The sequence below is a fragment of the Rhagoletis pomonella genome, unplaced genomic scaffold, assembly GCF_013731165.1.
Source record: "Rhagoletis pomonella isolate Grant_MI unplaced genomic scaffold, Rhpom_1.0 Rhpom_scaffold_00005, whole genome shotgun sequence".
Taxonomy (NCBI): domain Eukaryota; kingdom Metazoa; phylum Arthropoda; class Insecta; order Diptera; family Tephritidae; genus Rhagoletis; species Rhagoletis pomonella.
The window spans coordinates 75,701,675-75,718,405 of NW_023458559.1; the positions used below are offsets into that span (position 1 = coordinate 75,701,675).

The 16,731-nt window shown below is 36.2% G+C and overlaps 1 protein-coding gene across 1 annotated transcript in view; it reads right to left on the bottom strand.

Annotated features, from left to right (window-relative positions):
* Positions 1–12,368, bottom strand: part of LOC118740221 — a 125,549-nt gene extending 113,181 nt beyond the window's left edge. Inside the window, exon 1 of the mRNA XM_036471719.1 lies at positions 12,234–12,368. The gene's annotated coding sequence lies outside the window, so the exon portion shown is untranslated. The remainder of the gene's footprint in view (positions 1–12,233) is intronic.
* Between the last annotated feature and the right edge of the window lie 4,363 nt (positions 12,369–16,731).

The following is a 16,731-nucleotide window of genomic DNA, read 5'->3' on the forward strand; positions in this document are numbered from 1 at the left end:
ACCTAAGTAAATTTGATTTACATTGCTCTGGGTCAGTGCTTCATTTACTTGGATGCCAGAGTAGAAATCCCAGTACGTTCAAAAAGAAAGTTGAACTATTTCCGCAAATACTTTGACAAATGTTCTTCTAATGGGACAATATCGGAGATGAGATGTTTGAAAAGGCACACATGCATATATGTGCGAGTAAATATAACCAACAGATGTATGTATATTTGTATGCTTATACTACATAGAAGTAAACGAGAATAAACCTGAAGGCATTTAATTTTCAACTTTTTTTTGTAAAACAAATGTAAGAGGCTATATGTATTTGTGTACATAGCCCAGTTCAAATAAGCTTGTCAATCAACTGCCACAAATACCTTCAGTTTAAGTAGCTTCCACTGATGCTTTAAGTAAGTAAATAAGCTAAGGAAAATGGCTGAAGGATAATACGACCGACAGCAAACGAAAGAGCGTCGTTGAAAAATTGCGCAAAAGACTTAAGTAAAAATAAATTGGCTACTACAGATATGCGGCATGGGGATTCGAGTATCCAGCAGTTTTTGAGACAACTTCATTTTCTACAAGAGTGCGTACGTATGCATGTACTTTTATACCTACATATGTATATATGTATGTATTAACTTCATTACCCAACTGAAATTTTTGCAGTGCAGCAACACTGCTTTCCGTAGGATACAAATTTTACTGAAAAGCACCTTGCCATGCCGCGAAAGTTTAATGGAATCACTAATAGCGGCCGATTGCAATGATTTTTTGAAATACCGGAATTGACCGAACTGCATTTAGTGCGGAACTAAGGGGAGCGCTCTCCCCTTTTCCTTGAAAACTTCTTCCTCATAGCGAAGGGATCGGTGCATACATACATCCCTGAAAAGAGTAAATGGGAGAGCGGCATCCTCTGGTAATAGGACCAATGAACACCACGGATGAGTCAAAGCTGTACGGCAAGGTTAAAGGAGGTGTATTCTGTCAGTAACTCGCCGTAAACTTCATTCTCAGGCCGCCAGATGTCTTCAGCGTTTTTTAGGCAGACGTGGCTGCTAATACAGAGGCAGCCAACTGTCTACACACCAGTTTTCCATCGTTTAATCTGATGCCCAGGCAGCAATCAGGGGCTAGACTACAATCAACAAAGCAGAGCGCCGGACCTCTCCCTCGATCGCCTCGGTTTACTTCATGCCTGATGAATGGCTAGGCAGGATACCCTCGAAGTCATCTCTTTGAGCAGGACGTTCATAGAGCGTATAGTCGGCTCAGTGAGCGTGTGGCGTAACCTCCGACATGAAAATGTTCAAAGTACTTCTGCTGGCTAAGCATCATTCGGAACGATTCAACTGGATCAATAAAAGTTTGACAATGTGGTAATCTGTGATTGCTATTGGAAAAGTAAAGGTACCACAAAGAGAGAGAAATATGCCTCTGACCCTTACAACCGCAGCTGTTGTAGAGAAAACAAGGTATGATTACACCTGTATATTGAGCATTTTTCTAACAACCTTTTGCGGATAACTTCCAATTACTGCCCTGATAAAAGTGGGTTAAGTGGTAACACCAGGGGCATCAAATGAAATGCCTAAGAGAACCGCTTAACTTAACCTAACCCCCTTTTTTCTAAATATGAAGCCAGCTTCAGCTTTCTCTGTACTAACTAGGTAACCAAACATCTGAGGGTCTCTGTGGACTTTTCCGTTCCGTACGACTGAAACGGGCACCCAGAGACTCAATGGAAGCAAATGATTATTTCTTTTCCAAGTGCAAACCAGGAGAGTACCTTTCTATATGGATATGGCCTGTTTTGATGACCCTTGTTCAAGCAGATGGCAAAAGTAGATGAAGGTTCTAGAATTGAAGTCGCATATGACTGCATTCGTAAATATGGATATAATATTGAAGTCTTTGGTTCATCAGCCAGGCTTGATAAACGAAGGTTCAATGCGCTCATTGCTCTGGAACACTCCTGACACCGGCTAGTTTTAGGGATTATTTCCAATCACTGCCTAATACCAGTAGAACGGAGTCTCTGATGAATGTCTAGTGTCTGAGTTATCGAAGCGACTATAAAACCGTAAGTGTCTTACACTCACACTGCCAATATATCACATAATTTATCCAGGCTAGTTATTGAGAGTTTCATCGGAACACGTTATTCCAAATATGATCTTGTATTGAGTACTGGTAATATACCTAATGGACTTAAGTCGCAGTTACTATTCCAGGTGGGTAAAATAATACCAGCGCAGAAAGGTCTACCAGTGAGTTCGTATAGCAACTTTTTCGGCTACGTCATTCGCTAAGCTGCACAATTCCAACCACGTTTTCAAGTCAAACAATAAAAGGAACTGAAAAATAAATTCTTTTATAGCCAGCCTAACCCATTGATTGCTCGCGTCAGCCAACAGAAAAGTAATATTATCTCAACACAATACAGCCAGCCAGGCAACAGCGATTGCATAATATGTAATGAAATTAAACAGAATAAAGAGAAAAGAAGAAGAACGGAAAATAAGATTTTATGGCAAGTGTATTAGCTGCCGGCAAAAGGATGTGGGCGAAGCTAGTAAAACTTTTGATTCTAACGCAAACCTTCAAACTTCATACTCAGGCAACAAAGGAGACAAGAGCGAGAGACAAAGTAAAAATGTGTTGAGACAAAGTGGAATGTTGAACATAAACGTCAAAGAAGCTACATACATATGGAAAACAAGTGAAAATCGTAAGCTGAAGATTTATGCCACAGCTGAACTTTTTTCCCGGTTTTGTTTTGAAACGGCCATACACCACATCAAAGAAGTAAGTAGAATTCGAGTTATAAAAGAATATGCCAGTATGTACCCATACATATGCTCGTAAATGGTTTAGCATCCAGGCAAATGGTTGTTATATATGGTATACGTTTGGAAATCGCAAAGATATAAACTTACATTTATGTATGTATGTATGTACATAGACATGGCGGCTACAGAGTTTTGTATTTGTGCTTTGGTTGGCAGTTGCCTCAGGAAAATCGATATTTCAACAACAATGAGCAAGAGTGGCATGACACAGAGAGCTATAAAACGACAGTTATACTTACGACGACAACAGAAGCAAGCAGTACAAATAAAACAACGGTAACAAATATACATACAAATAAAGGTAGTTTAGAGTAATTGAAATAGTCAAATGGAAAATAGCCATTGAATTTTCTATTTGAACCATTAGCGGTTTAGTTGGCATAAGTGAAGCTAAGACGTTAAACATGTACATTAGGGTGGTCCAAAACTACATGGTCGGAAGGGGGGTTTAAATGTTTAGCTCCCGCACCCTAGTATTGTTCTAAATGGAAAACAAGAACACTCGTTTTTGTGCACAAGGGTATTATTACTTTGTTCACATAACAGTTGTTTGTAACAGGCAAAACGAATCGATATAGATATAGACATATGTATACATAAATGATCAGAATGAAAAGAGAAATCGATTAAGCGGTGACTGTCTGTCCGTCCGTCCGTCCGTCTGTGCACACGATAACTCGAGTAAAAATTGAGATATCTCAACGAAACTTCGTACATGCACTTCTATTGGGCGTGGGACGGATGGTATTGAAAATGGGCGAAATCGGACAATAACCACGCCTACCTCCTATATAACGGTAATTTTCAGAAATACGAAAACTGCGATATTTTAGTAACTACTGAAGATAATTCACTCAAAATTGACATTTAGAATAAATTTTAGACGTGAAATAAGAATATTAAAAATTTTTGAAAAATGGGCGTAGCCACGCCCACTTATAGTGTGTATATTTTGGAAACCGCTGCACCAATTTCTTCCAAACTTGGCACAGTTGTTGACCCTGGTACAGCATATCAAATGGTAGAAAATTTTTAAAATCGGACAATAACCACGCCCACATCCCATATAACGGTAATTTCGAGAAATACGAAATCCTCGATAAATCAGTAAATATTAAAGCTAATTTATTCAAAATTGACGGTTGCAATAATTCTTTATCAGGAAATACGCTTATGATAAAATTTTGAAAAATGGGCGTGGCACCGCCCACTTATGATCACATTTATGTATATCGGTAACAGTTCTAGCAATTTGTACCAAACTCGGTAGTATTATTGTGCTTGCCACATAAAAGCAAACCGTTGAAAATTATTGAAATCGGACTAAAATTACGGCCGCTTTTCATATAACGGTAAATTTCAGAAATGCTTGAAATTTCAATATTTCGAAATTTAAGGATGCTAGTTTACTTAATATTTATACACCCGCTTATCATGTAGCGGTAGCTTTCGGAAAGGTGGAAAACATATATTTAATACTTGCGCCGGGTATTTAATGTTCGGCTCCGCCCAAACTTAGATTTTCTTACTTGTTTTACTTATATTTAGAACTGCCCATGAAGTTTTCCATGTACTATATATGCTGAAAAACACTTTCTTCCGGAGATTTCAATTATAATACCCAATTTTTTATTTAACCCTTTTTAAATATAAAAAAATATATATATATTATATATTATATATATATATATAATATATTTTAATCAATACATTGATCATCAAGAATTCTATACCATTTCTACGAAAAAGGATTTCCTCGCCGTATAAAACACATAAAATCTGCATGAACTTTGAGGCAGTTCTAAATATCATTTTCCTTTTCAACAAAAAAGACGGGAATTATTTTTCCTAGGAGGTGAGCTCTTAACGTTTAAACTTTTTTTATTTTTATTTTTTACCACCCTAATGTACATACATGCATAATACACTGAGATGCTTTAAACAATTTGATTCCCTCATCGAATGCAAATATGAATACGAATACATGTAGAAATATTAATGCGAACACGAATACAAACACATAGGTAGTTACTAGTACGAACGCGAATACGAATGCAAATATGAGTATGAGCATGAATACGAGTACTGTTGTTCGACTACATATGAACAGTGAGCAGTCGTTCAAGCTTCTCCTCAATGCCTATTTTCCATACAATTTGGGTCAGGAGAGGCGGGACCCGACGGCATTATACCCGCACAGTTAAAAAAAAAGTCTGGATGGGTAATTTCGTTGGCTGTGTTGAATATTCACTAGTTGCTTCGCAAGAGGCTTGATGAGTGATTAGGGTGACGTTTATACCAAAAGCTGGCAATAGTTCTCATATGACTCCCAGTGATTTCAGACCAATCATCCTCACTTCGTTCTTTCTTAAAGCTGGTATAGCTGCATAAATATTAGGAACGGTATCACTTGCGTTCACCTGTCGATTGAGGAAGGCTTCAGTGACTCTATACACCTGTAGACGGGCAATAGGTAAGAGATGTGTGGTTGGAGGTAAGCACCAGTGAACTTTTGCACGGATAGATCGAAGCTTGACGGAAGGCAAAGTTTAGGCTTCCAGATCACTGTAGTGGTTTTTCAGGCGGAGGTTGCTGCCATTAAGGAAATAGTCGATTGGCTGTTTTTGTGCGCATGGGCGGTAAGGGAAATTAACATCTACACAGACAGCCATCGCAGAAAACTGCGTAGCTGATGAACAGGCCAGAAGCGGCACCCTCGAGGTGGTATCCCAAGAAAAGTGAGAGTGGGAGTCCTCTTTGAATACTTGCGAACTTTTCTTGGAAAAATGGGCCTCGGGACAACTCAGCTAACGATGGGGAAAGACCACGGCATGTCTAGAGATTTTCTTATGCTCGAGATCGGGGTTCACGCCGTCAGATTAATTATCATACAATACTTCTTCTGTCGCAGCTGTATTGAGGACAATGAGGTCGAATATTCTAAAAGACTCTTCTTATGTTGCTCAGTTTTTGCTAAATTGCGCCTTAGGCACTTGGGTTCATACTTTATAGTTTGTTCGAGGCAACTCTTCGTTAGTAACGTCTGCCGTTCGCTGTGGTATCACAAAGGACCAACGCTCTCGGTATATCTCGACTTCTGCCCAGCCTAGAGGGGTAAATTTTTCGCAACGCTATTTTTACACCTATGAGTAATGTAACCACCAAATATGAACTAGATCGATATATAAATGTGTATTTTCAAATTTTTCTCCTCAACTTGAAAACCTATTAGTTTTTTTTTTATAGCTAAATTTGGTTATAGTCAAACTTGTATGGGACCATACTCAAGGCTCTCCTTATTCTTGAGGTTAAATCATCTTTGGGTACGTTAATGCCTTTCTGAAAAAAAAACATTTAACTACTTTAACTCCCAGATCAAAGGCATAGAGCGAAACGAGGTAGTGGAAGACTTAGCTAGGACACCAAGCATAAGGGGGGTTACAACAGACATAGGACTCTTATTAAGCTGCCTGAGGGAACCTGAGGATTATATGGGTCATCCTAATTGAACGCTTCAGGCTATAAAGGCACATACATAAGTTAGGAAGCTGGCCATATAATCCCAATGATCTTAAGCTCAATATGGCCAAAGGATAATCACTTGTTGTTGGTGTGTGTGAGCCTAAATGAGGTGTTGTGTTGAGTAAATGGCACAATATATCCGTCAGGGTGCAGTACATGTCGATTTTAACTATCTATCTAAGCAGCGAATATTTTTCCTTTCTTGTACATAGTACATACCATGATCATAGCAAATTAAATTTGAAATAGAAATGTAAATCATTAGCTATTATGTTTTGCCACATATCCAAGGCGAAAGCACACAAAACTTGGTCAATGTACGATTTTACTATTTTTACAAAGTTCAAACTATTTTCATTTCATGTCTTTCACTCCAAAGTATATGTATGTATAGCAAATGACATCACGACCTGTAATTACTCGTACACGCGTTGATGAGAATGAACGTAAGTACATATGTATGTAGAACGAGTATGCACTTATGTAGTTAGATTGCCATCTTGCTGGTATGTAAGTGGATTTGTGTTAAAATACATACAATAGGGTGGGTCATTTTTTTTACCATGCGCGTATAGCATAGCAGGATTCAAAAATCAATTTGGAGTTTGCCAAGTAGCGAAAATAGGTTTTGAAGAAAATTAGAAAATTTTCGCTAGAATCCTTCGGTGGTAAACGCTCTTAGTTGAAAAAATCTCCCATACATATTAAACCGCACTAACCAACATACATACAGATATGTCGGTATGTATGAATGTATACTTTTTATTGACAAGCCCAGTAGGCAAAGCGAAGAGCTCTTCTAAATAAACTCTTCTCTATGTTAGTTGTACATATTAAAAGATCCTTGAATAGCCCTGCTGGCAAATGAGAAAACAATCTCAGGAGAAGCGTCAGAAATCAGAAAGGCTTAAAAGAAAACATAATCAAACACGGAAGGCCTATTGCTTCAAAGGATCAATAAGAACATCTCCTAAAAACACTGGTGCCTAAATTTAGTGCTCTTTTTTAATCAAAATGCAAATATTTTTGAATTTGGTGCTTCGTACGCTTTTTGGTGTTTTTTTTTTAAGTTTGAGGACACCAAATCTGTAAATATTAAAAAAAATGGAAGCAAAATTTAAAGCAATCGTAAGTTTTGTAACCAACTTTACAAAAATAGAAATAAAATCATAAAGAAACTTAAAAAAAGTAGTAAAAAATAGTGGAAATCGGCAGCTTTGTGACACAAAAAGATTAAAAAGGGAAATCAAAGTTCGTATTGTTTCAAGAGTCAAGCGGTCGGAAAGTAAAGTTCTTTATGTTTCTTTAGCTCACGAGACCATAAAAGACTGCAGTGTATATTTAAACTACCACATAGTTCATGAAACTTCATTTCTTGTTTTTGCTTTCGTTTGATAGGAATTGTAGAAAAAATTAAGCAAAACGAACAAAAATTTCACATTTAAATTGTCAGGAAAAAATTTATTAATTTTTCTCAAATCTAAGCGAAACGGCAACGATGGATACAGCTGTAAATTTGAAAATAAGAACAGGAATGTTAACGTCGCTTGGTCGAAAATATTTGAATTTATAGAAAACAGAATAAAACGACCGTCGAGCAAGAAACATTTATTTTTATTAATTTGAATCGGCATCCAAAAAAAAAAAAAATCATAAAAACTCCATTTTATTGGGTTTTATTGGTTTTTCAAATTCAAAACTTGGCAACTCTTTCTAAAAATCCTCTTTATTTCTTATTGTACCGACTGGGAATCTACATAGTTACATATGTATGAGTGCATAGTTATGTGTGCATTAGTACCTATAGAAATATTGGCGCACGGTGTTGGCCATTGTCGTCACTGTAGTTGTGAGATAAACAAAGCTAAGGATATAATATGGCACCACAATATCACGTGCTGTGTCGTTCTTTGGTTTGTAATTTATTTTTATTTCGATATTACTGTGATGTTTGTTGATTATTTAACAACAAAATAGAAACCAAATGTATGTATTTTATTACTTTTTTCACGATGAAAAAATTATTAATGTCATCTTATTAAAGAGCGCTTACAAGGTCCGCTTGCGATTAAGAAAGTAAAAAAATTACGACAATTACGAATTTGGTATAGGCCCTCCATAAATTGGATGTTCCACAAAATCGGATAAGACATTGACCACCCTTGCTTTCAAGATACTATTCCACAATGCCCTACATAAGTCTCGCAAATCGAGTTTTTAATTCCTTGGGAATAACGCCAGAAGTCTCGTTTCGTTCGATTCCGCTGTGACCTGTACCCGACATAGTGTCACCATCTTTCTGGCTGCCAAAAGTTGAAGCATGTCAAAACACACGCTGGGTTTCCGAAAGCTACTTTGTTAACGATTAGTCTAAGGTGTTCAATTCTATTTAGATTTTTCATGTAACGGTTGTTTGTAACAGCCTAAGGGCATGGAGATAGGAACAAATATAGTACTTATATGTGTATATATCTATATTAAGGGTGTCCAAAGATACACGGGAAAATCACCTTTTTGGAATTTTTTATATAAGAGATGGAGTTATGAAAAAGTAGTTAGTAAAATTTTAAAGTAAAATATTAATAATGATATATATATATACATTTCATGATCCAATGATCGGATCTAAACCAGCTTAGTATGGGACCACCTCTTAGGCACTACTTTTCCAATGAAAAAAGAATTCTCGAAATCGGTTGACGTGGTACAAAGTTGTGCGATGACATACATAAAAAAACATATTCCGACGAATTGATAACCTTCTCCTTTTTTTGGAAGTCGGTTAAAAATATGGGTCTTATTGTTTTCGATATTCTTCAGTGCCGGGCTATAAACAACTTTGTACCACCCAATGTATATACATATATACATAATCAAAATGCTCAGAATGAAAAGAGTTCCCAGACTGGCTCTAGAACTCAAGACCTTGGCTTGGGCAACTGATTCTAGCGCTGGCTAGATATTCCTGGCAATTATTTCCTTGTCACCATCAGGACAAGCCCTGGTAAACTACTGCGATACAATGATAAACTATCAGTGCGCTAGGTATGTGTGCCAAACCTAAATTATCTCTAAAATTACAAAAAAGGCACAGTCTTACATTTTATATAAGCAATTGTAAGGGGATTCTGATTAGTAATTCGACAGTTCATTAGGACGGAAGCTGTTTTGAATCACTGGTCAGCGACTGCTTAGAGCGAGCGTGACCTTTGTGTCTAGCGCATCGATAGTTCTTCTTGTCGTACGCTAGACGGAACAAAGCAAATCTTACCAGCGCCTGTCCAAAGTCGAGATTTATTTTCGGCCGGGTATATTTCAGTAACCACCGATCCAATTTTAAACATTTTCTTGGACTTTGTTGGCCTTCAGCACCGACTCTCCTTTCACTCTTCGTACAAATGACTCGAAACAATCCGCTAGCTGAGCAATTTTTCTTCCTGAAAGGTTAGTATTTCTTGTCAGCATGGCCTCAACCTTTTTTATACCTGTTCCATGCTTTCGATTTACGTTAATATCTGCCTTAAATTTTTGCATTTGCATTTGCACAATGAAAACGACGAGCTACGGACAGCTGTCAAATTATTTTAACACGTACTCTTATGTAGACGACCCGGCTACGCGGCGACTGTGGTGTTGGCCAGAATAGATGTCTTTCTATTTTTCCAGCGACAGATAAGGTTCTTCCTATTATTTTATGTCAAACTCATACAAATTCATGATATCGCTGCTGCGTTCAAAAAATCATGTCGTCGTCGACAAAGCGTTTAGATAATGAAAATAACAAAATGGAAGCTGTGGCCCGTAGCTCGTCGTTATCAATGTGTTAAGAACTGTATTTTTATTAACTTAAGGCCCACTTGCAGGATGTCGAGTTATATCTTTAACTTAAAACAATCGATGAGTTACCCACTCAGGGCAGGTTAAATTGGTAAATTGGCTTGCACAGCTGGGGGTTACGGGTTAACTCAGAGTTAAAACGTAAAATTTTTAACCCAGCAATGTTGTGGGGTTAATTTGCTAACTCTGTGTCATTCTGTCAAAAAATTTAAATAAATCCGTTAAAAGTAAAAATAAGTTCAATTTTTCAATATATATTCGCATCGAGAAATATTCTCAATATATAATAAAATGCTAAACGAGTTGTGGTGGAATGGTATTCGTTAGCCACCTCCATCAACGCTTTGTTTTTTTTTTTTTTTTGAAGCTAGCACGTCGGTCCTTTTGTTTTCAATAATGTGCGTGTGCTTTTATAAAATGTCGCACATTAGCAAACTTTCACGCTTTGCGTAATTTGGAGCACGGAGCCGCGGCTTCGCTTCGTTCTGCATGATTGGCCATGATTTTGAGATATATAAATAGTTTTTTAACGAAAATATCCAATAAATTTCCATTTGCGCTGTGTAAAATTAATAAACAACAGGTTTTTGCTTACCTGAATTTAATAGATGTGTAGGAAGAATTTAACAGATGTTTATGAAGATTTAATTTTAAACTAATAAATAGCCATTGATTGCATTATATTTTGATACTTACGAAATTTTTCTAAATTCAAGCAGCTATCGCTGAAATTACTGAAGTAAGCAGACGAATATGAATAATCAAAACAAATGACGCAAAAAAGGGTCAATGATGTCAACCAAAATCAAAAATACCCGCAGGCAGGCAGAGTTAACTAGCTCGGCTTCAAATATCTCTTGGGTTAAAAAAATAACATTTTAACTCTAGGTTACTTAACTCTGAATTTGTAAATTTAACCTTGGATATTCTACAAGTGGGCCTAAGTATTCCTTGCAAACCTTTTGAACGTATACTGCGGGTTTAAAAATAATAATTTGTTCACGCACTTTTTTTTGCAATCGAAGAGTAGATAATGAAAAGTAGAAAATAGTATTTGGCATATTTTCCAAAAATAATCTGATAATATTAACTATTTAAAGTAGTCTGCGACTTAAATATTGAAACTGTATATTTTCGAGTTTCGAGTTTTTTTAACTTTATGCATGTTTTGGAATACCATTAATAATTACTACTTTTCACGTATGTATTTTGTAAAGGAAAGATGGGAAAACCTTATCGGTTAATTATATTTACAAAAACAACAAACTTCAAAATCTGCTGGTCATTTATCCACGTCTCAAAGCAAAGCAACTTTTTCTACAATTTCAAGGTGTCACATAATGTAGTATTTGTGTGTGTATGTAAGTAGATACATTTAAGTATACATATGTATAAAAAAAACTTCGACACTAAAAGGGTAGTTTTTCAATATACTATTTACATACTTTCATGCAGAGCCGTGTTGCCTTCGGTGTTTTTGCTGTTGCAGCAGACGTTGCTCACACGCCAAAATAAACACCACAAAAATGTTTGCAATTATTTTCACACAAAAACACAATAATTAATTACATATTTTCAAAGTGCCAAGCTGTTTACTGTTATTCGCACCGCACGAAAAACATACGCACATCAATAATAAAAATCAATTTTTTAAACTGTCAAATTTTTGCTACGGCTAACGTTTTCCTACGTTGCGCTGCACTGCTTTTCACATTTTCAGCCACCAACCAACTGGCCTTTTCACCCCGAAAAACAATTGTTGGGTTTTCCTTCTAGCTGTCCACACTACACCGCTCCGCACGCACCGTAACACACTGGCAACAAATTCGAAATTCGTTAAGGGCGTCCCTTTTTGTACGATTTCAATGTACTATTTTATAACACTTAAAATTTGGCAAATTGCAATTGTAAAAAAAAAGCGTCAAATTCGCTGAAGCGCATCTAGTTGCGCTTCCGCTTTCTGCTTCGACCAACGCCAATAAATTACTTTCTTGCTGTCAATACGAATATTTAATTTACATATGTACACACCTTAGCTTTCTTTTGCTTTGTATCACCACAATTATTTATTTTTTCATTAATTACTTAATTTCTTGTCACTTTCAGCTTTTGGCGAACTGACCAACTCCGAATGTCTTGGCGCACGACTTTAAACTGCATTCAAAATATGCTTTGTTGGCGTGAAAGACAGAATTTCGAAATATAAATAACCGAGCCAAAGTGTGGCATTATTATATGTGTGTGTTCGAAAGAGTACAGCAGCTAGGAGAAAATTTTGCAGCACATGCGCAATTCATTTGTTGTCATTATCAAAATTTTACGCGAATGCGTATTAATTGTGCCCCCAACGCGTCACTCCCCCACACACAGGTGTATTCATTTGCGAAAGAGCAACCCTGCGCATGCATAATGTGGCGAGCGAGCGGATGTGAAGAATTACTTTGGTTGTATTGATGCCACTCAGCGGTGGCTGTAAAAAATGTTGTTGGATACTCGCAAGTTGAGTAACGAGTAGAAATGTTGGCGTTAACTACAAGAAATTTTTCTTGCAGACATTTTTGCATTGTGGAATGGAGAGAATTGTGAATGTAGCCGTTCGAAATTCTTGCAATTCGACAGTTGTTTATTGGAAGTGTTCCATTTATCTGTTAAATTTGAACAACGCGAATCTTAAATATTTGAATACAAAATTAAAATTTAATGTAAAGTGAAATTTCTTTGATCATGTCAAATCGAACACTGGTTGGAATCGACCATTTTTGATTTGTATGAATTTTGGTTAGAACTTTTTTTTATCACATAACAAAGTTCCGCCAACGGAAAAAATTAAAATTTTGTTGTCGAAAGTTAGCAAAATTCCAAATTTCTCAAATTACGGGATTTTAAATGTTTAATTTTTGATTATCTCATAAACTAATACAATTACAAAAATAGTGCTGATCTTGTTTGAAAGGTGATATTTACAGGTCTATCCTGCACGTTGCCGAAGATTTTGTAACTGGAAAATTTTATTACCAAAAAATGTTGCCAGTAGTTGTCACCGCGATTCAGCAGTTCAGCTATGAAAAATTGGGGAAATTCTAGCATTGCATATTTCACGGGGCAATACTTTGTTACCAGCTTATGAGATGGTAGCGAAATTTACCGGTTACAAGAGCACACAGAATGCGAAAAGGGTTTAAAAATTTACAGGAACTTAATTTACCGATTCAAAATTTTTATTACCATCGCAGAATATACCTGAAGAAAAATATATGAAAAATTATAACATTTTGAAATTAATAAAATCGTTAAAGCAGAAACTTATAAAACTTTTTGACTCATTTTCTTTTGTACAATACCGGTTTTCAAAGATATCAATTTGTGAACTTTGATTTTTTTTTAACAATTTTTATTTATTTGAAAGTTGTTTTTAATTTTGAGTTTGCAAAAAAAAATGTCATAGTTCAAAAGTTGACATCTAAAACAAAAACTTCTTGTAAATTTCAAGATCTCTTAAGATCAGTTGGAGGTGTTTTATAAAAAAAATAAACTAGGACTTTACCATTGATTTGTGGCAATTGTTGACGGTGTGACGTATTTTCTTCCACAAAAATGTTCGAACATTTTTTATGCATGCATACCTACTTAAGTAGATCTTTTTTTTAATTTTTAATACAAAATTTGTTGAAATTATTCGAGTCTTTATAGATCTTGTACAAAGTTTGAAATTTTTACTTGCCCACATGGTTTTTGTTAGATAGTGAGCTGCATTTACTTTTATAAACCAAAATCGTAAACATTAAATAAACAAAAGAATAATAGCCAAAATTTGTTAAAACGTCGCATCCCTATTTGTTTGCCCGCCACTGAAAGTACCCGTACTGCAAAAACGTACATCAAGCACGTATGTATATCCTATGCCGTTTATCTCAAACGCTTCAATATATGTATATGTAGAGGTTAAACAAGGTTGGGGATAGGACACCAACCTATGCAACCCCTTGCTTAAACTTTCTTGGTTTGGATGTTTGATCTCAACAGAGGAAAAGGAAGGCCTCCTCTGCGTTAGAAAAAGCAGGTGGAGAAGAACTTACCTTCACTTTGTATCTCCAATTGGCGTCTGTAAGAACAGAAGCGGTTACAGCGCCAATAAAGAAGAATTTCGAAAGACATTTTTTTGGCCCTTCTACGGGGTCGCCTTTTCAAATTTTTCATCATATATTTGGCATTCACAGTCGATTCGAATCCAAATCAAATATTTTTCCCGAACGTAGGGGTCTCCTTTGGTAATTTACTTTGGGCATTTACAGTCGGATCGTAAAGTATGATATGTATATGAACTTTTTTCTAGACTATACAATTTTTTTGTCCAAAGTTCATCGATCACAAGTATACCGTGCTAGTACTTACCCACCAGATCTCAGTTCTTACCACCGCGCCATCCTAATGTCAGCAAATTAAAGTTATAAAAAATCATTAAATCCAAATCATTTTTTGGCTATTCCAGTAGAACTATTAAAAAACAAAAATTCTAGCCGAATCTAGGTGTCGCCACATAATGTAGGTACAAGGCGAACCCTAGGTCGAAATTACCTTACAAAAATACTTCAGACTCGCGAGTGTACTCCGTAAGGTGGTACAGTCTAATGTACATTTGTTTGCCATTTATAAAATTTCCTTGGAAGCAGTATCATTTCGATCTTGGAGGTGTTAATACAAAACGAACTTTACACAAACCATTTACTTGTATAAGTAAAATTAAATTCGAAAAAAGTTATATTAACAAAAAAAATTTAATTCAACAGCTTTTTTGTTCTCGCTTTCCATAACGATAATTCACCATATCATTTAGCTACATATGTACATACATACCCCGAATGGAACTGCTTTGGCTAGGTCTTGTTTGCATACATTTTCAGCAGCGTAAATGACAAACTTTGATGTGGATATGTATTAAAGTGCATATGTATTTATATGGTTATAATACACAAAAGCCTTCGAAGTCCCAAGCAACTCTTATCCGCACACAATGGAGATACCATAAGAAAGACAACTCTCTACACAATACTCACCGCATAGCCGATAGCTTTACTTACCTATTTCCTAAGGGAACTTTTGCTTGTGTTTACTTTACCCCAAAACATAGAATCACACATGCTTACATACATATGTATGTATGTATGTATGTATTATATAGGAGTACATTACGTAAACACGAGAAACAACATGTGACTCCAAAACACCCACAACGTGTCTCTCAGCGCTACTATATTTCAGTTGTTATTTTTATGCTTTTTTTCTCATTTTCTTCCTTCTTCTCGCATGAATAATGCTACAGCCCAGACTCATTGACGTCTACGTCTAGCCCATTTAATATTTACTCGAGCGAGTATGAGTACACAGAAAACGCAGTCACTTGTGCCTCACCAGGGAATGCACACATACACTCCCACATATGGCCACTCTTACGAGTATTTGCGCGAAACTTCGAAATAATACGATGCATCAACGCCAATGTGTTTTTTGCATTTCGCTCGAATTGTTTGGCAGTACTTGTGGTACATTCGCCTTGAAGTATGCAATACAAAGACGCCGCTTGAGCAAATAGCGATAGTCTGTGGTGTGCGTTTGAGAACCCATATCATTCCAGTTAATTTTTTTGTTTTTCTTATTAAAGTTTGTTAGTTTCGCGTTTCCTGATTTTTTGGCGGGAAATCGCTTTGCTGGTCGAAGTTTTTCGCCACAGCTGCTGCTATTGTTGCGAAGTTTATTGGAAAGTTGTGCTAATAGTGATTTTCCACTGATTCTTTATTTTTCTAGCGAAATTGCTGCATTTCACTTTAGCTTTGTGTCCCAACTTTTCTACTTAACTTTTAGCTATGTTTTTGTATCCTTAAGAAAAAAATATCCAGTTACTTACGTTAGGTTGATAATGTAGCAATATTAACTGTTTTAACTGTAAAGGCGGATTCATCATTTTAGTTCAGAACTTTTTTTCCCATGTGGTTGTTGTTCCACATGGAAGAAAAGCTCAGAACTAAAACGGCGAATGCGCCTTAAATTACAGTAAATTACATCCTGTTACAAATTACAGTTTTGTGAAAATTTCAGATTTGAAAAAATAAATTAGGTTGAGGGTTGAAGTGGCTGCTAGGTCCAGAGGGCGCCAGCACACTTAGGCCCGATCAGGGCCCAAATAAATTAAAATATATCAAATATATATTTAAGTTTCGTTTGAAATCAGCAATCCTCTTTTGAATAAAAATGGGTCAGCTGCGTTCCTATCTTACAGTTAAAAACCTTAAGATTCCAAAACTCCCCGCGTTTTTGGAGGTTACAATTTTTGTTGAAAATACAGTTTTTTCTTGGAAATTCTTAGTTTTTGAAAAGAAAATCTGGCAACACTGCTAAGGTTCAAACCATTTCGTTGAGACAATGAACTTTGGTAATGCTCTTATGTTGATTTCAGCTATCTCCGAAAGATCTTGTAGAACTAGTAACCATGATAAAAATATAGCAAGGTAGAACCGTTCTCTCAATTTGTCGG